At 49.3% G+C, this 6,527-nt stretch overlaps 1 pseudogene; it reads left to right on the top strand.

Moving 5' to 3' along the window:
• The first annotated feature begins 2,273 nt into the window (after nt 1–2,273).
• The window catches only part of LOC118660762, a 29,699-nt pseudogene continuing 25,445 nt past the window's right edge, over nt 2,274–6,527 (top strand).

Below are 6,527 nucleotides of genomic sequence, written 5' to 3'. Positions count from 1 at the left end.
ATGGGAATGAGGATGTCTACCTTACATTTCTCCCAGGGTTTGGGATATTGTTGTTGTTTTTTATTATTATCTTATTTATTTATTTATATTTCTTTATATGCAGATAAGCAAAAATATCCCCCTCCCTTGAGAGGTATCAAGGGCTCTTGGAGAGCAAGTGTCTCCAGGCAGCCCTGGGGCCATATCCTGGATTTAACTCCTTGGCCATGTGTCAGTGTTTAGTTCTGGTGGTTCCCACCACAAACTACTTCCCCATACATATGTTTCTTGAATTTCTCCAATTTAAATTCTATCTATTCTCCTCCTGCTATGACAGGGATTTTAGCACCTTTATACTGTCTCTCCCCTTCTATAGAGTTTTGTACATAACATTATTATCTTCAATAATCTTGTGGCTACTTCCATTGTTTTAAATAATGGACTTAAACCCTTATCTCATTATTCATCAACTGTTAGGCGGTGTCTGTTTATTTGAGACTAGACTAGGAGCATAATAGAGGTGAGACTGTCTGTCCCTTTGTCTTCTGATGCCTCCCGGGCCCAGGACAGTCCTGACACAGGGTGGGCACCTACTTCTGCCTTGTTGCTGGGCAACCAGAAGACTAACACACCTGAGAGCACACCCTCTCTACCTCCCTTCTCTGGGCTGTAGCATTCACTTTACCTTTTCAAGGTGTATGAGATTTACATTCTAGCTCTTCCAAGTTTTTCTGAAAGTTGTTTTGAAAAACTGAAAAGTAATATGCAGAATGTAAAATATTGTGATTATGAACATCTTATATGCTGCAGAACCAAGTAGCATCAAACTGGCATCACTGAACACCCTCCACTTGGAGGAATGTTCCAGAAGCCAAGGCCAAAAAGATTCTCATGTGTTCATACAGGCAAAGGCCACTGCAGCCAGTTGCTGTCTGTGGAGGAGAGTGGGTGGCTGTAAAGTTCAGAAAAGCCTTTAATTAATGACCCCACAGCCCGCCCTGCTCTTTGGAGCTGAAGCTCTGATTTGAGACTCTCTCCAGGGCTTTGCTGCGAGGGGCACCTCTGCCTCCAGGCTAGTCCTCTTCCTGTAGGTTTCTTTGACTAGGCTTTTGACCTGTAACCCAGGTACATGCCCTTGACTGGGAATCAAACCTGAGACCCTTTGGTGTGGGAGCCAAAGCTCTAACCACAGAACCACACTGGCCAGGGCACAATCCCATCTTTTGTGAAATGTTCTGGATTGCTGCTGGGACCCTTTCATGTTTATTGTTAGTTTAGGTCTACTCTTTTGCATGTATATGCTGTTATTCCAATGGGATTTGGGCGGGAGCAGAGGTAAAGAAGGCCCCATCTACCATTTTGAACCTAAGGATTTACTTTGAAAAGTTTGAAACAAGCAAGTATTCCTTCGATGAACAAATATGAGACCTTATGCTTTAGACAAGGATGGTCATTACCGGTGGGGTTTTGATGGGGTCAGCAAACTTGTACCTGCACCCTAAAAAGCAACACTATTTCTGTCCTTAGAGATAAATGAACATGCTCACTTGAACTAACTTGACAAATTCATGGTCAATGAGATGAGAATTGAGAAGAGTGTGCAGAATGAGGTACTGGGATGGTGGAAAGAATGAAAGATGCATTTAAAAATTAATTCTTAAGTATCAATTATTGTTATACTCATTTTGTAGACAAAAAATCAAGACGCTTTGAGATAACAGTGTTGGGTTGGTGATACACAGATCGAAGTTTGAAACCTAGTGTTGTCTCTTAAACATTCTGCGAAGTGGGTACAATAATATCTGCCTGGTGGGTGGTGGCGAGGATTGAGCAAAATAATACGTGGAAAGCACCCCACACAGTGTGGCTTGGGGACTGCTCATCCCTAGACCTAGAGGCCAGGGATGGACCAGCACAAAAGAAAGATCAAAGATCTTTATGCCAGCTCTGCTTAATTTACCGCAGTCAGTTCCACATCCTGATTCAGTCTTTGTGTCTGTTTTTGTCTACGTATCTCCCTGTGTCTTCTCTTACCCCAATCCCCAAAGCTAGTGAAATCTTTAAGCACCCTTTGAAAGAAAATTGCATGGTATCAGCCACAGGAATGCGCTACCCTTTCCCGGTGGCCATCCACAGCTCCCTCCTGGGACCCCAGACGGAGAATCCCAGCTGGGCAGAGGAGCCTCGCGGGGGTGTTTCCTGGATGCTAACCCTCAGCCATTTCCCTGCACACAAAGTGACTCCATAACCATGGGACAGAGGAGGCCCTTGTCGACGATCAATGCCAACCGTCCATGGCCAAGGGCTGCGGCATCTTTCTTCTGAGCTCCTCGTCACTGGGCTCCGGTAAGTGCAGGCTGGGAAATTACCGTGTCAGGCTCAGGCTCGGATGGGACAATCAGGACTTGGCAGAGGAGGATTTTAAAGGCACGTTGTTTTTCCTACAGCACCCCCTTCAGACGCACGTAAGTCAAATTGTTCTTCCCTGCCTTGGGGCCAGTAACTGTTCACAGCCCCACACAACCTCCAGGAAAACTGGTGTATTCCTAGCCCATCGAAGTCCCAGGTGGCCCTTTTCTGTGCCCCACATCCTCTTGTCTCCAGACATTTTTTCCAGGGATGAGGCAGATGCCACCACGAGTTTTCCCACATCCCTGAAGTCAAGCGCTCTCTCCCACACGGGCTGTGTGGCGTTGAGCACATCACCTAACCTCTCTGTCCTCAGTTTCCCCAGCTAAGAGTGGAGTTACCAACCTCAGAGTGTAGGACTAGGAATGCATGAGTTTGTTTATACATGAAAAGCCCCGAGGATAATGGTTCTCAACTTCAGTGCACTCAGGACCACCTGGAGGGCTGGTTTTGGAATCCGGGAGCCCCACTGGCCCTCCCTCTGCTGCTGAATTCATGGGAACAAAATGAGAGGAGAGCTGAGGAGCCAGATAAGGCCTGCCTTGCCTCACTCCCCAAGTATTTTGGGCTCGGCATGGCAACAGGTGCTATGGGAAATAATGACACAACTAGTTGGTCCCCTGTCTGAAACGATCTCAGTTAAAGAGCAAAGCCCGCCCTAGCGGTTTGGCTCAGTGGGTAGAGCATCAGCCTGTGGACCAAAGGGTCCCAGGTTCGATTCCGGTCAAGAGCATGTACCTCGGTTGCAGGTTCCTCCCTGGCCCGGACCCTGGTCAGGGCTCCTGCAGGAGGCAACCAATCGATGTGTTTTTCTCACATCGATGTTTCTCTCTGTCTTACCCTCTCTCTTCCACTCTTCCTAAAAATCAATGGAAAAATATCCTCGGTTGAGGATTAACAAAAAACAAACAAACAAAAAATAAATAAATAAAGGTGATTAAAATATTTTTTTTAAAAAAAGCCCAACACACAGCAAACAATAAGAAAATATCACAGGCACTACAGGCACTGCAGGAGGTGGCCTGTGGGTCACAGAGCTGGATAGCATGCATCACATTGCCCGGCGTCCAGAGCGTGCTCCGGGCCTTGGAGAAGATGCTTCTGGCTGGCTGAGCCCCAGCTCACTCATCCAGAACGGACAGCACAGCCTCCTGCCAGGGTCCCTGTGAGGGTATGATGTGCAGTAGGAGGCAGAGGAGACTGGCCGATGGGAGGAGAACAGTGGATGATGCAGAGAGTGCTTCAGACCTGGAGGGCTGGAAGGGATGAGGGGGACCGGGAAGGAGGGCATTTTGGATGTGGCTGAGAGCGAAAGGAAGGTGGGGAAGCAAGAAGGAATGTGGCCTGGGGAAGTGAGGAGAGGAGAGGGGATGTTAGACTGCCAAGGGGCTGGGGAGCCCAGCGTCTGTGCTTCCACTCATTCACCTTCCCACCGCTCCTCCTCACATCCTTCAAACACCCTGTCCACATAAAAAAGCAAGAGGCAAAGAGCGCAGGTCATAGTTTCTTCCTGTATCATATATATATATATATATATATATATATATATATATATATATAATTTATTTCAGAGAGGAAGGAAGAGGGATAGAAACATCAGTGATGAGAGAGAATCATTGCCTGGCTGCCTCCTGCACGCCCCCTACTGGGGAGCCTACAACCCGAGCATGAGCCCTTGACAGAAATCAAACTTGGGACCCTTCAGCCCGCAGGCCGACACCCTACTCACTGAGCCAAACCAGCCAGAGCTCTTCCCTTTCTTTTTGAAGAGGCCAGTCATGTTGGTAAAGAGAATTAACCTGGGCAAAAGGAACAGTTCTTCATGTTCTCAGAGCCGTTCTCCGTGTTGCAGACCATTTTACGCATAAAAACACAGCCTGGGTCTCATGTCTAATTTACGTTGACATCTCAGCTATTAGAAAGATGGCCGCAAAATAAACTGTTCCTTTATCTTATTTCGTTCCACTGCTCCTCGATTCCCTAAAGCACAGGTGTGTCAGGAGGGGCCTTGCTCTGGACACCACTCCGGTGTCTCATGTGTCCTTGGGATGAAGAGTCGGCGGAACCAGGAGCTCCTTGCAGGAGGCTCACTGTGCAAAGCTATTAGCAGCCTAAGCCACGGACAAGAAAGGAGATGAGACAACGTGCAGAGAGAGGACAAGGCCCGTCCCCGCGTGCCAACTGGGAGGCACTCGGCACCTGGGTGTAGTTAACTTTGACATTTTCTGGTTCCTGCCCGCACCCCATCCTCCACCTCTGCAATCTACTTTCCACACTGCCATAGGAAACTTTTAATAAAATGCATACCTGATTATTCTCTTGGCTTTTTAACTGCTGGCTGAGAAACCTCCCATGGGCCCCCCAAACTACAAGGTTGAGTAGAGTTTGGCATGGGAAGCTTTTCACAATGTGGCTCCAATTTAACTTTCCAACTTTATTGCCTTTCACTTCTCCCCTCTTCACATACAAGACTGTGGTGGTTTCCAAAATTGATGTCCTACCTAGAAAACTCCTATTCATCCTTCAGAACCCAGTCAGTGCCTCCTCTCCACCTGGGCCTGATAAGAGGAAGGCCTTTCTGCTGTAGCTCACAGTTCCCCAGCCTTCGGCCTGGGAGGTGGGGAGAAACACAGTGCAACCCAGCTGAGTTCTGTAGCTCTGGCCCCACCTGTGACGATGGGAATCTCAGCCTTCCTTCAAATGCCCCCTCCTCTATTTTCCTGCGAATACCCAGAAGGTGTCATCTGTGCATCTGTGTGTTCCTGCGTGCAGCTCGCTATCTCCCTCATGGCATTTGTCAGTTGCCTGGTCTACTGTAGAGGGCAGGCTGCCAGGCCCCCACAGCTGCTGTCAGGGTGCGCTGATGTTTTTGAGGCCACAGCGCCGTCTCCAGCCGTTGCCTGCAGACGGCTATGCTCTCTGTCCTGCAGTCTTGTGTGCGCTGGTCTGGCTCACAGCTCTGTGCTGCAGTTCAACTCTCCATGGGGACAATGAGAGAATAATAATAAGAACAGGCTATGAATAGCTCACACTCGCCACGCCTTTCATGTGCACCAGGAATGGGACTAAACCCTTCTGTGGATTCTACATGTTATCCTCACACTCCTCCTGGAGGCAAGGATGGGGAGCGTTCCCATTCTACAAGTGGGGACCACAGCCCCAGGGGCTCAGGGAGGTGAAGCGGTGTGCCTGGGCTCTCACAGCTGGGAAAGGGTGGCTGTGAGATTAAACCCTGGTCAGTCCGGCTGAGTCCAGAGCCTTGACCTTCAGATGGTGCTGCCTCCCAGCCCTGGTATGCACAGCGGCTCCCATGAGATGGAGTTATTACTTACTCAGCATTGCCAGTTCCCTTGGCATCTATCAGCGAGAACTCTCTCCTTTACCCCACAGCAGTGCCTGGCACAGAGTACAAGCTCAGCAAGTATTTCATGAATCAAGAAATACATAAATAAGGAGAATCTCATTCTAATCTGACCCTCTCACCTCTCACAGGGTCTAGGGAGGGTCTCCATAGCTTTCCTCAACTATCAAAATCAGATAATAATATTGTTTTTTATAAACCAGGCTGAGGTGCTAATGTCCATGAAATGGAACTCAAATCTCCCCAGGATTTGATGGCAACAACACAGTCCTCACTGGGTTCTGTCCCCACCTGCTCCCAAGGGCCGGTCCTCTGCAGAGCTCATCTGGGTGCCTCACACTCCTCTCCACCCAGCGGGTCATTGTGGGAGTCTCGGGAGGATGTGTCACGTGTCACGTGTCAGAGGTGGTCCCCATGTGGCATCCTCTGCTCCCTTCTCCCACTTAGGTGCTCCCAGTGAAGGCCCCCCACCCAGGCCCTGCTGCTGGCGCCCCTGCGGGAATGCCACTGTCCATGTTTAGATCTGTCTCCTCCAAGAGTGGTCAGCACAGGTGGCAAGCCATGCTGTGCTCTGTTCACATGTGAAAGGGCCACTGCCCTGCTCCATGTCACACACTTCAGTCACCTGGGGCCTGACACGAGTCATGAGTACCCCATGACTTACCAAGTCTTTTAGAAATCCCCTCCTCCACCTTCACACTGCAGCGCCTGCCTCCACGGTGCCCAGACTCACGTTTGGAACAGGCTGGTGTATGGCTCATGAGTGTGTGTGTGTGCG

This window comes from Myotis myotis, unplaced genomic scaffold (genome assembly GCF_014108235.1).
Source record: "Myotis myotis isolate mMyoMyo1 unplaced genomic scaffold, mMyoMyo1.p scaffold_m19_p_7, whole genome shotgun sequence".
Lineage (NCBI taxonomy): Eukaryota > Metazoa > Chordata > Mammalia > Chiroptera > Vespertilionidae > Myotis > Myotis myotis.
The sequence above is the reverse complement of the archived record's forward strand: the minus strand, read 5'-3'. Positions and strand labels throughout refer to the sequence as shown.